The sequence below is a fragment of the Lactuca serriola genome, chromosome 4 (genome assembly GCF_051521515.1).
Source record: "Lactuca serriola cultivar US96UC23 chromosome 4, Lser_US96UC23_V15, whole genome shotgun sequence".
In the NCBI taxonomy this organism is placed as follows: Eukaryota; Viridiplantae; Streptophyta; class Magnoliopsida; order Asterales; family Asteraceae; genus Lactuca; species Lactuca serriola.
Window position 1 is genome coordinate 205,335,824 of NC_136411.1, and position 19,540 is coordinate 205,355,363.

The following is a 19,540-nucleotide window of genomic DNA, read 5'->3' on the forward strand; positions in this document are numbered from 1 at the left end:
CCAGTATAGCTTTTGAAGATCCAGATACATCTTATCTGAACATGGGTGGACGGAATACCGAGTGTTGTGCGCCTCGGTCATGACCAAGTCTCGGAAACCACCGTGTTTAGGTGTCCAGATCCGGTTCATGAAATATAAAGCTCCGTCACCCTTGGCTTCTAAATTCTTGTCCATTCCTCTAAGGGATTCACTCGTCACATTTTCAGGCTTCACGGCTTCAAGTTGAGCCGTCTGAATTTGCTTAGAAAAGTGTGAATGGATGGTTATTGATAATGACTTGACTTTGCGACCAGAATATTCCTTCCGACTTAGGGCGTCTGCTACCACGTTGGCTTTACCCGGATGATAATGAATATCGCATTCGTAATCACTGAGTAGCTCGACCCACCGTCGTTGTCTCATGTTGAGCTCCTTCTGATCGAAAATATGTTGTAAACTCTTGTGGTCGGTAAAGATAATGCTCTTCGTTCCATACAAGTAATGTCTCCAGATCTTCAGAGCAAACACTACTGCTCCTAGTTCAAGATCGTGGGTCGTGTAGTTAACCTCGTGTGTCTTCAACTGTCTCGAGGCGTAGGCGATGACCTTACCTCGCTGCATCAGAACACATCCGAGTCCTTGATTGGATGCATCGCAATAGACTACGAAGTCTTCTATCCCTTCGGGAAGGGATAGTATTGGTGCAGTGCACAAGGCTCGTTTGAGCGTTTGGAATGCTCTCTCTTGTTTATCTTCCCAGTCAAAGGCCACGCCTTTCTGGGTCAGGGTTGTAAGGGGTTTCGATATTCGGGAGAAGTTCTGAATGAACCTGCGGTAGTAGCCAACGAGACCTAGAAATTGACGAATTTCTGTAGGCGTTGTGGGTGCTGACCAGTTCTCAATGGCTTTTATTTTGGATGGGTCCACGTGGATTCCCTCTTCGCTTACCACGTGTCCTAAGAATTCGACTCTTCGGATCCAAAATTCAAATTTCGAGAACTTCGCATAAAGTTTCTCCTTTCGTAAAGTTTCTAGGACTTGTCGCAGATGATCGCCGTGCTCTTTCTTACTTCGGGATTAGATCAGGATGTCGTTAATGAAAACGATGACGAACTGATCCAAGTAAGGTCGGCATACTCTATTCATCAGATCCATGAAGACTGCGGCCGCATTGGTCAATCCGAATGGCATCACCACGAACTCGTAGTGTCCGTAACGAGTTCGGAAGGCTGTCTTCGGCACATCCTCCTCTAGCACTCGTAACTGGTGATATCCGGATCTCAGATCAATCTTGGGAAAATAGTTCGCCCCTTGCAGTTGGTCGAATAGATCATCTATGCGTGGCAGAGGATAACGATTTTTGACCGTCAGTTTGTTGAGTTCTCTGTAGTCGATACACATATGGAATGATCCGTCTTTCTTCTTAACGAACAAGACCGGTGCTCCCCAAGGTGAGAAACTCGGTCTTATGAAGCCCTTGCTGAGCAGTTCGTTAAGTTGACCAGAGAGTTCCTGCATCTCAGTTGGTGCTAAACGGTAGGGCGACTTGGCTACTGGGGTAGCTCCTGGGACTAAGTCGATTCTGAACTCGACTTGTCGTTGCGGAGGTAATCCAGGTAGCTCTTCTGGGGAAACGTCGGGGAAGTCGCTCACTACTGGGATGTTCTTTAGTTCTTTCGTTTCTAGGTTCGTGTCGACGACGTGACCAAGGAATGCATGGTATTCTTTGCGCATATATTTATGTGCTTGAATAATCGATATAATGCGAAGACTCGCATCAGGTTTGTCGCCGTAGACTATAAGAGCTTCATTAGACGGGAGGTTTAGACGGACTGCTTTCTCGTAGCACATGATGTCAGCGCGATGAAGACTTAACCAATCCATGCCGATAATAACGTCGAAGCTTTTTATTGAGACCGGCATAAGGTCGATTGGGAATGAATGGTTATCTAGAGTTAGGGTACAACCTAAGTATATGCTATTAGTAGTTTCAGTTTTCCCATTGGCCATTTCTACCGTGAATCGTTCATTAAGTGCGTGTGGTTGTTGCTTAAGCATGCGAGCAAATTTATGGTTTACGAAGCTTCGCTCCGCTCCACTATCGAACATAATGCATACATAGGAGTTATCGAGGAGGAACGTACCAGTCACCACGGTCGGGTCAGCAACTGCTTCCCCGTGGCCTATAGCTAGTACCCTTCCTGCTCCACCAGCATTCTTTGCTTTGGGGCAGTCCCTCTTATAGTGGTCTGCTTCGCCACATCCATAGCAAGTTGGGCTCGCGCCAGAGCCAGGGACTTGGTTGATAGGTTGTGCCGGGAACTTACAGAAACGGACGGTGTGTCCTTTTCTGTTGTAGTTTGAGCACTGCATTTCACGGCAGGGGCCGTTGTGGTGGTAGTTGCATTTGTTGCACTTGGGTAAACTTCCAACATACCGACTCACCGGAGCAGTAGTAGCAGCAGTAGGGGTTATTGCGGCATGCATTGCCACAATTTGTTGCTTTTTGGCAGCCTGTTGCTTCTTCTTTTCACCCCAGAATTTCCGCTTAGTTTCAGCGGGTTTGGAGGGTTCCTGGACGGCTAGGGTGGTTGTGGTTGCAGGGGTTTTGACTCCATGGTCAATGAGTCGCTGTGCCAATCGTTTGGCACTGTCGAAGGTAGCGGGGTTTGATGCTAGAACATTCCCCTGATACGGAGGTACTAGCCCCCATATGTACCGTTCGATCTTCTTCCCCTCAGTGAGAACCATATTGGGGCAGAGGGCCACCAGTTCACTAAATCGAGTAGTGTAAGCGATCACATTGGTGCCCTTCATGGTCAGGTTCCAGAGTTCATGTTCCAACTTCTGGATCTCGCCCCTCGGGCAGTATTCCTCAGTCATGAGGTCCTTCATCGTTTCCCAGCCAATGTCGTTAGCCACGACGTGTGTTAGGGCTTTAACGTGGCCGTTCCACCATGTTAGGGCTTTCCCCTCAATGGTGCATGCGACATATTTCACTTTGCACGCAGCAGGGCATGAACAGATTTCGAAGACTGATTCAGTCTTCTCGAACCATTGCGAGAGGGCAATGACTCCGCCGGTGCCATAGAAAGCCTTCGGCTTGCAGTTTGTGAAATGCTTGTAGGAGCACTCTCTCGAGCGCATAGGGATTTCGATCGGAATAGATTCAACAGGGGTTCCACCTCTGCTGGCATCAGATGAGTGATACTGAGCCATGGCAGTTGCCACTGCTGCAGCTACGGCAGCATTCAGGGCTGCAGTATCGATGACCGGAGGCGATGGAGGCGGTGGAGGTGCAGGATTATTCCTATTCCCGGGAGATTTGCGAGGAGGCATCTTTCAGCTATAAGTTTATAAAGATAAGAAAGATGGTAAGAATCAATTTGTAAGCAACGTGAGAGTGACACATGGACTAACTAACCATAGCCCAACAGTTGAATGAGTGTTTGAAATCACAATAAGAAATATTAGTAGGAATACACAAGTGTACAGATTTTTCCCACAAATTAGATAGATTTCAATAGTACGGGTATTACTGATGTAATAAGTTCAAGGAAAATCGACCTAACAGTAGGTCTTACATCATACCAAAAGGATAAGTTTGACAGTTCTTAGATTCCTAATTAGATTACTGAAAGTTAGGAATATTTTACAGACAAGCGCTACTTAGAGCACAGATGTTTAAAGGCTAATCCCTAATCAAAAGACAGAGATGTACTAGACATCATCTAATGGCGATGGGAATTCCTCGGGCGAGCCCTGAGGTCGGACACTTGGCGAAACACCTCTTGAAGGTGTCGATCCTGGGCTCTCTGACGAGCTCAAAGTTTTAAGACTTCAGCACGGGAGGCAGCCAGCTGTTGCTGTAGGGTTTCATTAGTTCTCCGGGTCCGTTCCATGTCTTCTTCAAGACGGTGGATGCGGACTGTGTTGACACCTGAGTTGGCATCAATCTCCATGACCCGGTCGATGGCTGCTCGACCTTGCTCGACATTACGAGCTATTCTGCGGATAATGACAGGCAGAGCTCTGTCAGTAGAGCCACCATCGCTGACGTTGTAAAAGGTTCGGTCCCCAAAGTAGGGTAAGGGTTGACCCTGTTCATCACTCCAGCAATTCAAGTTGGTTGCCCACAAGGGAGTAGGACCTGGAAAAGCTGGTCGAGGGTTGTTGTTCGGGGCTTGACCTACAAGCGGTAGGTTGTTGACTTCAGGCTCGGAGTCGGATCCATCAGAAAAGCCTTCTGCGAGGTGATCATCCAAAGGGATTGGATGCTCATCTTCGGGCTCTTCATCGATCCACCCGGCATTGCCTTCAATTGGAAAGTATGGGTCGCCGTGATGGAATCCAGCCATTTAAATCTATGCGAGAAGAGAGGTATAAGAATATAGTATACGTGTAACTAGTAGTACAAAATACACCTATAGTATTTTAAGTTTAAGTTCTACTGATCTTCTTGTGGTATTGTTGGTAAGTTTTTAGACTTGTTAACATATCACAACCATTCTAGGGCATATGCTAATCACTCCTAGGACCAGCATAGTTGATCAGGCTATGCCATTCCCAGGACTGACCATACATCCCCGAGCTCACTTGTGATATTTAACAATCGTAAAACTTTTGTTCTTGTCATTGTGACACTGATTTTAGTATGAATGCAGACTAGTATACTTAATTAAATATTTTAATATTTAAAGTATAGACTCTTGGTCAGAGTGTTTTAATCCCTTTTGGGTTTATAGTTTAGTATATCTTTTATGGGTTGATATACTTGATTCACTATAAACAATGCTCTGATACCAATCTGTCACACCCCAAAACCAAGAACGGCGGAAACGTTCTGGGGCGGAGGACGTCATGTAAAGTATCACAACACAGTAAATGTAAATAAGCAAACAACATCATCCATTGCATTAAATATATAATTTTAATACAAGAGTGTTCTGTACAGTTTTAGACACCAAAATATGAAAAACAAAATAATATGAGATGAGTCTTGAATGCGCTCCATCTTCTCAAAAGCTGGCCTCGGTACCTGTCTACTGATGACCTGAGAATACAAGTTATTTTGAAAGAGTTTATCAGCATTAAGCTGGTGAGTTCATAAGTATTTTAGTGTCGGTGTTTGTTATCAAAATCGTTTGAACGTGTCTCAAGTATAAGTTTGTAAAATGTATGTGAGTGTTTGTAAAAGTTTGAATCCTTCAGAAAAACCTATATTTTCTATTAAAGTAGCCTTCTACCAAGGCTCAACTGTTTTGTATGCTCGATTGTTGTAAAAGTGTGTAATTTACCATGTGTAACTATCATTTAACAAAATATAGTTTTTACATTTAATGTTTAAGTGAGGTTATCACTAAAAATATGTAATGGGTAAATCAATGTAGTATTGTAGTTTTGTTTTATAGAAACTACTGTTGTACTAACTACCTTAAACCGGATTTATATTAAGGTAAAATGTGATAAATTGCACCATGCTATCGACTGGTAACAACGACATACGAATGGTCGTAATAACGGAATGACGTTTGGCACCCGCAGACCTGCAGGTCTGGCTGTAGCTAGCAGCAAGGTGTAGGATAGTCAATCCAGTATAGATCTATACACAAACTCACGCTCTCCCTCCAAGAGAATTCTGGCTACAACTCAGGACATGACATTTAAGGCATGCTCCGATACAGTGGATCACAATTGTTAACGTATTCTTGTATATGTAATGTAATGTTTCTAGTTCTAGTATAGTTGTATATGTTCTCCTCCTAGTTTAGTTGTATATGTTCTCGTAGTATAGTTGTATATGGACTCATGAATGAACTGACTCATTGAACTAGCAGTTGTATTAGTATGATCCTATGTTACCCCGATGGTAACCTTCTAATGATGTGTCTAGTACGTGTGAATATGGAAGTACTTTTATGTCTATATATGTATAGTTGATATATAATTAATATTGAAACGACCTTCGGATGGTCACCCGAAATCCCACCAGACCACATCTCAAGGCACGAAAAGGAAATAGGGCGGATGGCCTTCCTAAGCCCTTTAAACATTATTTATACATCTATACATATATGGACATGCAATTTATAATATAAAAGCATAAATAAGTTTCTATAAGACATTTAAACATAATTATTATTTCAAGAAAAAGATCGACTTGATGTCAATCTATAAAACAATTTGAAGGCATAAGTTTGATAAAACAGTTTAAGTATAAGGAACATATATTTGAATCACAGTTTGTAAATAAGTTTGGAAAGTAAAAGAACTTGTAAAACATTTTGAAGTAAAACAGTTTGATAAACATGTTGAACAATGATAAAATCATTGGTTTCCTAGTTATTAATCACATGTGATTAATGCAATCACATGTGATTGAAGCAATAACTATAAGTATAAGTATTTAACTTGTATCCCCCCCATAAAGTATTTAAAACATTTAAAATCATTTCAAAGGTTGATTAAAGGGGTATGAACTCACTTGTGGTGAGCTGATTGAATTGTAGTGTCGGATACCGTGCTAGGTGGCAAACGGAGACTTGTTTACACGCACGAGCCTAGTTATCATGTAATAAGCATATATATAACTAATTAGCCAAATAATAACTTAATAAAATAAGTTGGGACACTTAGGAACATGAAAACACTTTGTATAAATGTTATAGGTCCTAAGGGTTGCATCTAAGTCGATACGGGACAAGGCAAAAGGGTTTGAAGCACCAAATGACTTTGTATAAGAGTTCACCACCCAACAAACCCCACCTTTGGAGTTTACGGCCGTAAACTCATGGGTTTATGGCCGTGAACTCCTCACTTGGTGGTTTTGGGTGTTTTAAGGTGCTAACTTGATCCTAGAATACTCCTAGCTTTGTTGGAATAATCCTTGAAGTAGTTTAAGGCCCTAGAATGCTCCATAGGGGAGTTTACGGCCTAAAGACCATATCCCCTAGAGTTTATGGCCGTAAACTCCTATGGGGTGTTGGTTTTTAATTCATTTGAGGCCCTTGCACATGTAGGATAGCTTCCATGTTTTTATCTAAGGCTAAAGGGGACAAGAGGCACACATTTGTGCCTTCACTTGGAGTTTACGGCCCAAGTGATGTTCCTTGGCAATAAACTCCCTTTTAGGGATGGTTTTGATGTCTTTTACTCCCCATTCAAGTCCTATGTATTCAAGGGTAATAGTCTTAAGGCCTTAGGGGTGTTTAGGGTGCATTTTACCCTTGGAAAAGGGGTTTACGGCCCAAGAGCATATCTTGGCCGTAAACTCCTAAATCTTAATGATATTGAAGTGTTTTGGTGTCGAAATTAGCCACAAGCATTAGAGGGCAAATGTCCTTAAGCTTTAGGGGTGGTTTAGGGCACATTTAGCCCTTAAAAAGGGGTTTACGGCCCAAGAAATGTCCTTGGCCGTAAACTCCTATATCTTGTGGTTCTTGATTGCTTTCTAGTCTCTAAAGATCATACATTAAGTCCCTAACTAGTTGTCTATCAAGGAAATGGGACTAGGTAGCCTTAAAGCTCCATTTTGGAGTTTACTCCCCAAGAACGTTCTTGGGCGGTAAACTCCCAGATCTTGCAGTTTAGACATGTAATTGATGTTATAAAGCAATAAACAAGTAATAAAACACATTTAGGAAAGTAGACTCACAATCTGGGATGAAAACCCGAAGATCCGTGAGAGAGAAAATGGCTTTTCTCTATTTGGAATTGTGAATAATGAATTAATTAAATTCAGAAATCTATTTATAGTCCTGAAATATTTTGGCAGAAAATATTTTTATTCTGGGAATAGGATTGCAACATTATGAAACTTGGAATGCTCAAATTTCACAAAACCAGGAGCATCCACTCTCCTGATATCTCCTTAAACGTAAACCCTAATGTACACCAACTTGTTCGGAAAAGTATGAAAATCACTGAAACTGGACTAGCTTCTATTGAATAGATAATGTTCGTACAAATGGAAATTTCGGGTTGTCACAAATATTGTGATACGTGCCATAGAGGGATGTTACAAATGGTATCAGAGCCAGGGCACGGGTCGATGTGTTCGACGGGGACGTCGAACCCTATAATGGGGGGTGAAAGTGGGTTAGATCTGATCCCACATCGGCTTGGAAGGAGAACGAGACATTTCCATATAAAGGGGTGTGGATACCTTCCTTGTCACAACGCGTTTTAAAGTCGTGAGGGCAGCAGATCCCATAAGAACTTTGCAGCTAAGCGTGCTCGGGCGGGAGTAGTACCAGGATGGGTGACCCCCTGGGAAGTCCTCGTGCCGAATGGCCCAAAGTGGACAATATTGTGATACGTGCCAGAGGGGGATGTTACAAATGGTATCAGAGCTAGGGCACGGGTCGATGTGTTCGACGGGGACGTCGAACCCTATAATGGGGGGTGAAAGTGGGTTAGATCTGATCCCACATCGGCTTGGAAGGAGAACGAAACATTTCCTTATAAAGGGGTGTGCATACCTTCTATATCACAATGCGTTTTAAAACCGTGAGGGCAGCAGATCCCATAAGAACTCTGCAGTTAAGCGTGCTCGGGCAGGAGTAGTACCAGGATGGGTGACCCCCTGGGAAGTCCTCGTGCCCAGTGGCCCAAAGCGGACAATATTGTGATACGTGCCAGAGGGGGATGTTACATGTGCAGAGGCGCCTGCGGTAGGAGGCAGGGCTTTTCAGATAACTACCTTGGAGGCGTGAGCAGCATCGGACGTTGCAGGTATGCAATTTCCGTTTTAAGTTCTTTTATTTGTGCGTGATTATATTGTTATGGTTCTGCATCATTATCGGTATGAGTATTTTGTTTTTGTGCGGCTTGGTCGTGATCGAGTTATATGCCATCTGCATACCTTGGATATTTGAATGGTAGTTATGGGATGTGCTCTATTGAAAAAGGTTGCTTAAGATGCAGTAACTGTAAAATACCTGGGAGGGACTTGGTATGTCTTGCTAATTCGGAGCCGTATGATTTTAGAAATGGATTGGTTAGATCCCTAGCTATGGTAAGCTTGGGGTTCCTCAGCAGGTTGATTATGGAATGGTAGCGAGGATAGGGATTTCTTTTCGAGCATTGAGCAGCAAGGGCTAAGCAGGATCGAAGTGGGGGAGAATCCTTCGAGCGTGCAAAGGTAAGAGCACGCATATCTAGAAGGAGTGCGCGACTCCGAGAAGGAAAAGAAATGGTACAACGTTTGATGGATTGAGGAGTTCAGGTTTAGGAGTTTGAGAAACTCCCCCTTGGCCAGTGTGTGTGTTGGTGATGGTTAGTATGTGGTTGGGAATTCAGGTTGGAGGATCGCCTGTAGGACTCGAGTGAGTCAGAAGGAGGATCCTGAGAACTGATAGCACGAGGTGCTTTTGTATTAGCAGTCAGTGGTGGAAAGTGTTGTAAGACTACGGGGCAGCCGTAGCATTCACTAGCAGTTAGTAGTGGAAAGTGTTGTAAGACTATGGGGCAGCCGTAGCATTCACTAGCAGTCAGTGGTGGACAGTGTTGTCAGACTACGGGGCAGCCGTAGCATTCACTAGTAGTCGGTGATAGAAGGTGATGTAAGATTGCGGGCAATCCGTAGCATTCCATAGTAGCTTCGTTGGCCGAGTTGGGGCGAGGTCCTTATCTCCTAGTGATCAGATATGGATCAGAAATGGGTAGTGGATGAGAATGGTAGGGAGTTTGCCTATATAGCCCTAGTGAGGTGAGACCTTGGGAGAGGCCGCTCCAGGATATAGTTGGGTGAGACCCATGGGCGAGGCCTGTATGAGTGGAGCAGTATAGGTGAGACCTGAGAGCAGGGTTGCTCAGTAGTATGGTTGGGTGAGACACATAGGCGAGGCCCGAGCGGGAATGGCTAGACAAGTAAGACTACAAGGATAGAGGCGGGTGAGACCCGTGGGTGAGGCCCGTGAGTTTTAGTAGCACAGGTGGGACCTGGTAGGGACCTTAGTGTCAAGATAGGGGATCGGGGATCCCAGGATTGTAGTGCCTGAATGGCAAAATAGATTGAGCAGTTATAGATGGTCGAAGTTTCTTCGAAGTCACTGAGAGCGACTAGGAGTTGTGTGGGGACTAGCGATCGGAGGGAGCCGGTAATCCAAATATTGGTAGGACAGTAGGGACCAGGGTGGTACCAGTCATCTGGAGAGCAGATGAGGAATAGTAGAATTTCCAATCAGTAGTAGTACGGGTGCATAGTGTATGGTGGAATTCAGTTAGTTGATCGTAGGGTGCTCGACACCAAATTATAGTAGAAAGAAATGCCCAGTGGATACTGGCGATAATGACCAGTATTGGAAGTAGCGGGAGTAATGGATTTGGTGAAGATAGGATCATCACAGTGATAAAGGAAGTAGTTGGTTATGGAGCATTGCCTTGGGAAGGAAAGGAAATCGCGCCAGGAAGAAAGAAGGGGTGAACCCCTATGGGGTCAGTGCAGTACTTGGAGAGTACCAGAAGGATCGTCGGTTGAGTAAGTTGTGTTTCCAGAATGTTCAGGGTCAGGGTTGACCCGAGATTATTATCCGTAGGGATTGATGTTAGTCAGAATGACCGGGAGGAAGACCAGCGAAGGTAGGTAGCTAGTGTTGGAATAATTTGTAGGGTACTGGAGGCAGATCGCAGGCGGTGGGCCATAGCAAACTTCGAGGGCGAAGTTTAGTTTAAGTGGGGGAGAGTTGTAACACCCAAAGTTAAGAAGGCCAAGAAAGGAAAGAAAACCCTAATTTTAAGGGATGACTCGTCGAGTCCAAGGAGGAACTCGGCGAGTCCGAGCGGGATCCGGGTCGAGGAGTAAGTGACCGACTCGGCGAGTCGGCCAAGGAGACTCGGCGAGTCTGGTCTGTACGAGGAAAACCCTAAATTCGGGACTTTAAGCGCCTCATTCTCTTCCCTAGGGTTCCTTTACTGCCTCTCTAACCCAGAATACCAAACCCTAGCCGCCATATTCATTGTTGAGCCAATTATTGCCTTGAAGAGTGCATTAAAGCTTGGAGAAGGAAGAAGGATATTGAAAGTGCAAGAAGGGGGCTATAGATCTGGGATTGGGAAGATATTTCTGAACATTTGGAGATAATAAACTAGTTCTTGGACTCCTTTGCACCTAGATCTATGTGTGAGTTTTGGGGCTTTTTATCCATGATTAGTATCCATTTGAGTTAGAAGCCAGATCTGAAGTTGCTACTTCGGATCTAAGCATATTTTGGCCTTGTGAAGCATAAAGTATCTGCCATTGAGTTGATTTTGGAGCCTCTTTGCCTTAAACCCTAGTTTATGGTGTATTTAGCCTTGATCTCATTCTCTACACGTAAAGTTTGCAACTTTACGTGAGGAATAGGCTTGGGAAGGGTAGATCTATAGTTTGGAGTCCATGCATGACTCAAAAGTCCTCTGCATGTATGTAGATCTGAATGGACTCGGCGAGTCCTTTGAGTGGACCCGACGAGTAGCATGAATATTAGGAGGAACTTGATGAGTGGGATGAACAACTCGGCAAGTTTGAAGAACAACTCGGCGGGTCTGTTGAAGGTTGTCTTGGACTCGGCGAGTCAGGTCGCGAAACCCCAAACCCTTCGAGTTGAGACTCGAATCAGTGAGTCGAGTGGAGACTCGGTGAGTCAAGCAGGTTAGGACTCGGAAATCGGTAGACTCGGCGAGTTATGGACTGACTCGGCGAGTCGAGTCGCGAATGGAAGGTCTCTGAACTTATGGACTCGGCGAGTCAGTAGGTTGAATCAGCGAGTAGGGTTGACGTGGGAGGTTGACTTTGACCAGGACTTTGACTTTGACCAGAGTTGACTTGGTTGACTGTCGGGGGTCAGTTAGACTAAGTGTTGCATTGATTTTGGTAGCTCGGGGAGCTAGTGGAGCAGGACTTCAGAGAGTTGCCGGTCAACAGCTAGTGGGATCATCAGCCAGTTCAGCAGTGCAGGTGAGTTTCCCTTTTATGTGAATGGGTCTACGGCTACAATGCCAGCCCATGTAGTTATGTGTAGAAGATCCAGGGGTTAGTCCTTGGCACAGTATGCTAGTATGATATTCAGGACGATGTCCAATGATAGCGGGCGGGTGGCCAAGGAATGGTTTATGTGATAGTTTATACTTGTTGTCTGTGTGATACTTGTATGTGCCTGGTACTTTCGGTAGCGGAGGGAAGAGCTCGGGGTGATCGCATGGCACACACCATAGATTAGACATCCTGGGAATGTTTACTCTGATAACGAACATGTGTTTTGGAAATTAATACTCTGATTATGTTTTGGATTGATGATTTTACTTAGAGTAATGTTTCATTAAAATAAATTTTTAGTCTTGAATTTTGGGACGTTACATAAATCTTCCGGAGCCAAGACCAATCCGAATGGCGATTAACTTAGCAAACAAGACGGTGACATTCCCGAGAGGTATATGTGAAGATTTATTGGTAAAAGTCGATAAGTTTGTCTTTCCGGCAGATTTCATTGCGATAGATATGGAGGAGGATCATCAAGTACCAATAATCCTCGGAAGACCATTTTTGAATACCGCGGGTGCCATAGTTGACATACGAGACTCAAAGCTTACCCTTCGGGTGGGAGAAGATTCGGTTATTTTTGGAGTGGATCAAGCCATGAGACGTTCAAAGTTTAGTGATGACACGACTTTTTCGGTGGATACCTTGGAAGAATTATTAGAAGAATGGAGAGAAGACGAAAAAAGTAAACATAATTTGACTCCATAAGATGAGTTTGATGCTAAGAGATATTTGAAGGAGCTAGAAAGACTTCTCGAAGAATCAGAATATGAAGAACTAATAAAAACTGCTGAACAGGAAACTCGACGAGTTAATAGAAATAACTCGACGAGTTGTGATGTAAAATCGCGATCTGGGGAAATTTTTGATCTGAAATCGACGAGTTTCCTTCCAGAACTCAACGTGTTTATTATATAGAGCACACAAATGGAGCTGAACACTTTACCGGAACACTTAGAGTACGCATTTCTCGAGGAGGGTGAGCAGAAGCCTGTGATCATTGCATCAGATCTTACCCCAAATCGAAAAAGATCAATTAGTCAAGGTTTTGAAGAAAAGGAAGAACGATATTGCATGGGAAATCACCGATATAAAGGGAATAAACCTTTCTTATTGCTCTCATAGAATAAATCTTGAAGAAGGAGCAAAGCCAGTCGTGCAACATCAAAGGCGATTGAACCCAAATATGCAAGAAGTTGTTAAGAAGAAGGTGGTAAAGCTTTTGAATGCGAGGATCATTTATTCAATTTCTGATAGTCCATGGGTGAGTCCCGTTCAAATAGTACCAAAGTAAGGAGGGATTAAAGTCGTGGTGAACGAAAAGAACGAGCTTATTCCTACACGAACGGTAACCGGTTGGCGAGTATGCATCGATTATCGAAAGCTAAACGATGCTACTTGCAAGGACCATTTCCCTTTACCCTTTACTGATCGAATGCTTGAGAGATTATCCGGTCATTGCTATTATTATTTTTTAGATGGGTTTTTAGGTTATTTCCAAATATCGATTGACCCGAATGATCAAGAGAAGACCACGTTCACTTGCCCAAGTGGAACGTTTGCATACCGACGCATGCCTTTTGGGTTATGCAATGCGCCTGCTACTTTTCAGCGATGCATGAAGACAATATTTCACGATATGATGGAAAAGTTTATGGAAGTATTCATGGACGATTTTTCTGTTTTTGGTTCTTCTTTTAATGATTGTCTTACTAACCTTGACTTAATGCTTGCTAGGTGTGAAAAGACCAATTTAGTTTTGAATTGGGAAAAATGCCACTTCATGGTTAAAGAAGGCATTGTGTTAGGTCATAAAGTGTCCAAGGCGGGGATTGAGGTGGATCGAGCAAAAATTGACACCATTGCTAAATTACCACCACCAACCAATGTGAAGGGCGTTAGGAGGTTTTTAGGTCATGCAGGTTTTTACCGTCGTTTTATAAAAGACTTTTCTAAAATTACTCGACCTTTAACTCAGCTACTTTTAAAAGATGCACCTTTTAATTTCTCAAAAGAATGTTTAAATGCTTTTGAAATATTGAAGGAAAAATTAACTAACGCCCCGATCATTATCGCCCCGAATTGGAATTTACCATTTAAAATAATGTGTGATGCAAGTGATTTTGCCTTGGGTGCGGTGCTTGGTCAAAGAGTTGATAAACTTTTTCAACCAATTTATTATGCTAGCAAGACCTTAAATCCGTCCCAAGAAAACTACAGCACAACTGAAAAAGAATTATTGGCCGTGGTCTATGCTTTTGATAAATTTCGGCCTTATCTTATATTGTCTAAAAGCACTATTTTTACTGATCATTCTGCAATTAAATTTTTTTATAAGCAGGAAGCGAAACCATGGTTGATCTGGTGGGTGTTATTACTTCAAGAATTTTACATCGAGATCAAGGACAAGAAAGGAATGGAGAATGTAGCGGCAAACCATCTTTCAAGATTGGAGAATCCAGAAAGGGATGAGTCTGACAACAAGGGTATTGGGGATAGTTTTCCAGAAGAATACTTGATGGTGATCATGGGAGAATAACCATGGTATGCAGACATTGCAAACATTTTGGCTGGGGATTTTCTTCCAAAAGGGCTAACTCATCAGCAGAAAAAGAAATTCATTTAAGAAATTAAATATTATTTCTTGGATGAGCCATACCTTTTTAGGAGTTGTGCAGACGGGATCATCAGAAGATGTGTGTTTGGCAAGGAGATCCGCGACGTTCTAGAACATTGCCACAATGGGCCTTCAGGAGGACATCATGGAGTTCAATACACTGCTAAGAAGGTGTTTGATGCAGGATTCTATTGGCCCACAATTTTCAAGGATGCTGCTACCTATGTGAGAGAGTGTGATGTGTGCCAGAGATCAGGAAATATTTCAGCAAGGAATGAAATGCCTCAAAGAAGCATCCAAGTGTGTGAAGTTTTTGATGTGTGGGGTATAGATTTCATGGGACCATTTCCGGCATCAAAGGGGCACGCATCAAAGTGGGCAGAGGCACAAGCGCTACCGAAAAATGATGTGAGGGTGGTGGTGATGTTTTTGAAGAAATTATTTTCTAGGTTTGGAGTACCAAAGGTGTTGATAAGCGATAGGGGGGCCCATTTTGCCAATGAACAACTAGCAAAGGTATTGAAAAGATATGGTGTACGCCATAGATTTTCAACACCTTATCATCCACAAACGAATGGGCCAACCGAGATAACGAATAGAGCCCTCAAAAGAATTTTGGAAAGGTCGGTAGGCAGTCATAGGAAAGATTGGGTAGATAAGTTAGATGATGCACTGTGGGCATTTAGGACTGCATTCAAGGCGCCTATTTGAACCACACCTTATAGATTGGTTTATGGAAAAAACTGTCATCTACCAGTAGAGTTGGAGCACAAAGCCTATTGGGCTTTGAAAACATGTAATTTTACTCCCAATGAGTTGCGTGCCAATCGACTCTTGCAAATGAATGCCTTGGAGGAATTAAGAAACGAGTGTTACACTAACTCATTGATTTATAAGGATAAGACAAAAAAAATGGCATGATGCGAGATTGAAGGGCAATAAGGAGTTTGGTACTTTTATACAATTCAAGACTTAAACTTTTTCTGGGAAAATTACGCACTCGTTGGACCGGACCCTTCACAGTTAAGCATGTTTTTCCATATGGAGTAGTTGAATTGTGGAATAAAGATGGGATAAGTTTTAAGGTAAATGGGCATAGAATTAAGAGGTATGAGGAAGGCAGGCCCAAGGAAGCCAAAATTAAAGAAGGACTCAATTTGGAGGCAACCGCTACAATGTAGTGCGGAAAGGAGTCCATCTAAAGACTCCTAAAAAAAAAGTGCTTGCGGGAGGCAACCCAACAATTGAGTTTGCTTTCTTTTTATTTTTTCCTTTTAGACATTTATTTTATTTTGTGTGTTTTTAGTAGGAATATCAGTCTTTATCTTCCGTTTTTAATTAAATGATTGTTGGGAGGATTATCAAAGTTGAGTGTGGGGCATTGTGTTGTTAAAAAAAAACAAATTTTCATTTCATACAGAAAGCAAAACTCATCGATTTCTGAGACAAAACTCGACGAGTCCATTTTAAAAATCACGAGTTTCTATTTATTTTCGAAAAAAAAATATCTTTTATTGGAAGTAGGGTTTTTACCCCTCATCTTCTTCCCCACATCAGCCGACAAAGTCCTCCCAGGCAAGTTCTTCAACTTTTGTTTGTGATTCCTCTTCCCAATCTCTTCTCAAGGTAAGTTTTTTTCTCATTATTCTTTTTAAAGTCCCGATTTTTAGTAGATACATGGCCCTAATTTGATTTAAAAACCCGATTTTGAGTTTTTATACTAGCATTAGGACTTCAATTTGGACTAAATTAGGATGTTTTTGCTAATTCTTTCCATGGATTCTTGCTTCATCTTCTATCTTAGAAAAACCCCTGAAGTAATCTTTGTATTAAATGGAGTTAGAGATCGAATCGAAATTTTTTTTTTCGGACCTCCTTCAGAACTCGATGAGTTCATAACCCTGTGATACAAATTCATTTTTGTTAACATTCTCTGTGTTTATTTGGTTTTCTGTGATTTTTGGTTTTATAGAATCATGTCAAGAAACAGGGGACAAAGTTCTTAAGGAAGTCAAAGGAGTTTTCTGTGGCTTGATTTTCCACAAATTGGTCCAAAATCCACTTTGTTAGCATGGAAAAAGAAATTGGAGAAACTAAAAAAGAAGGAGTTTTACTAGCCAAATGAACTAGATTGTTCTTGTCTAGAGCAATGGGGGTTGTTTGGAGAGATGAATCCTTATCTCACTAAGGTTTTCATTCAAGATGGAGTAAGAATTACATGTGATTCATGAAGGAGACTTTTCCGATTGCAAGAGCCAGTATACCAGGAATTATGTTGGGAGTTTTATTCTACTATCAAATTCTGTGGGGGTGAAGATTATTTTGATACAAATGTTCTTACTTTTATGCTTGAGGGTGAGTTTAGGGAATGTAGTATGGGGGAGCTAGCATGGCGAATGGGTTTATATGAACGAAATGTAGCAATGACGGAAGCTTTTGGGATCTTTTTGGAAAATTGTCACAAGGATTTTCCAACTGGTGAGAATACAACGAGGTGGTGGAACACAATTGTCAATGGAGTTTATATCCCATCCGCGGCTCAAGAAGCAAGTATCCGATCAACTATTCATCGTCCTATTCACCGCCTTATTGCAAGCTCCATCAACATGAGAAGAGATGATGATAAATTGCCAAGCCGAGATGTTTTCTTTCTATGGTGTATTCTTACACCTAACACATTTTGTAATATTCCATACTGCTTAGCAAAGTACTTGGCGGAAAGTGGGGTAAAGGAAAGAACAACTTCAAGAATATGTGGTGGAATGTTCATAACTAAATTGGAAAGGTCTTATGGAATCCTTGAATGGAGGGTTGGAAATCAATTAACAAAATGCCACAACCGACATTTAGTCATCTTCTTTATAGGAGGGCTAAAATTATTGACAATTACGGCGGGGGCAATGTTAGTATTCTAGGTGTGGATGATGTGGTGTTACCGGAACAACCGGGGAGGCGGGTTTGTCCACGACAAGCACATATGCAAGAAGATCCTCCCGTCATTCCAATAAATGATGAGCTTCCCATGGATCCTTATAATGTTGAGCTAAGGGCGTTTCAAGATGAGTTAGCAAGAAGTTTGAATTATGGACATAGGAATTCGGCTCATATGATGACTCATATGAATACTCCAAGGATGGAAGATGAACCATATTATCCTTATGCGAGGAATTGGAGTGAGAGGTGGAGTATGCGCCAAAGTGGAGCCGGAGGAAGCGGGTTTGGAGGAGAAGAAAGTGAAGATGGAGATTAGTTATCCTTTCCTTTTCTTTTATTTTGTTTAGCTTGTTTGAATTATTTTTATTTTTGTTTGTTTGATGTGTTTTTATTTTATGTTTAAACTTCTAGTAATTTAGGATTTTATTAGTGTGTTTTCCTTTTATTACTTTGTGTGTCTTTCTTTTCTCATTTTCAGAATATAATTTGAGGGATGGAATGAAAGAATATAGCGTGTGGGGTATAATCTGAGATCGAGTCCAAAACAAGAAGAGTGAGAGAATTAAGTCTATTCGCAAAATCGGTGAAAAAATGATTGAAAAGATGTGCTTTCGCTGAAGAAGAATGAAGGGAAATATTGCCATAATCATTCCCTTCAAATCCAGAAACGAAAATGAAGTTGGGGTGTATTTTGTTCACTCAGTAAACAAAACTTGTCGAGTTCCCTAACTAAACTCGACGAGTTCCTTTGGGAAAACCCGACTGTGTCACTTTTATCGATTTAACTTGAAGAGTTACTCTTTCTCTTACCTTTGAGTTAGTGATTTGATTGCATTCTATGGAGGCAAATGGCTGTACTATCAATGTTTATTTTCCGAGCATTTCCAAGACCCTTTTTCCTCTATATTTTGGGAGCCTAACCACATGAGATTTGACACCCAAGGCGTGGGTGAGTTGTTCCCATGTCTAATGTTAGCTGGAGAAGGAGCTCAAAAGAAGAATATCAACATCGCAACTTCTATCCCAGGTGAGTTTGTTCTAATTTTCTCTTTACTTTTATTCTATTTATCATGCATAACATGCAATGAGCACATTGCATAATTTAAGTGTGGGGTAGGGGGTTGATTACATTTAAAAAAAATTATTATTAGAATCCTTTGAATCCTTGGTTTGAAAAAAAAATTGCTAGGCTTAATTTAGAAAATTTTGGTAAAGCAATTAGGATTACATGCTAGTATTGTGTTTGATGATTCTATGAGAACCTAAATGTTTAGTTGAGCCAACATACGTTATAGTGCATTTGTGGCCCCCTTTATTCTAGTGAAATGATGGGACAAAAAACACAACCTCACTTAGTTTGAGGATCGCAATATGTTTAGCATCGTGTACTTGAAATTTATCCAGGAAAACTTAAGTAGTCATTGCACACTAGACTAATGCCTTTAACCAATAAAGTATGAAGTTAAATTCCCTTGCTTAAGTATATGTTTTTCTAGGTTTTTAGTTTTGAGTGGAAAAAGTGTGTTGAAAAAAAAAGAAACTGATGAAATGTTTGAATAAAGAATCTACAAAGCTTTGAAGACAAAGAAGAATATCATGAAGAAAAGCTACAAAGTATAAAAGATTCAATCAAAATTTGTATTTGTCTTTTATTTGTAATTTTATTTTCTAGGTTATTTTATCGTATGTGTGCTTGGGGATTTAACCGAAAATGACTTGAGGTTAAAAAAGTTTTCTGGGGATAGATTCGTAGGGATACATAAAATGAGCGTTGTTCAAAAGAAGTGGGCAAGTGTTTATGAGGATTGTAAGTATTTTGATTTGAGGGGGGTCCTTAGGAAAAAATTTAGACACAAATGCATGCGTTGCGGTCTTGGCATAATGGCTGAGTTCGATTATGATTGTCTTATATGATATTGGTATGATAAAATTTAGTTTTGCTTGGGGGCAAGCAAAAGTCAAGTGTGGGTATGGGCTTATTTAGTCATAGA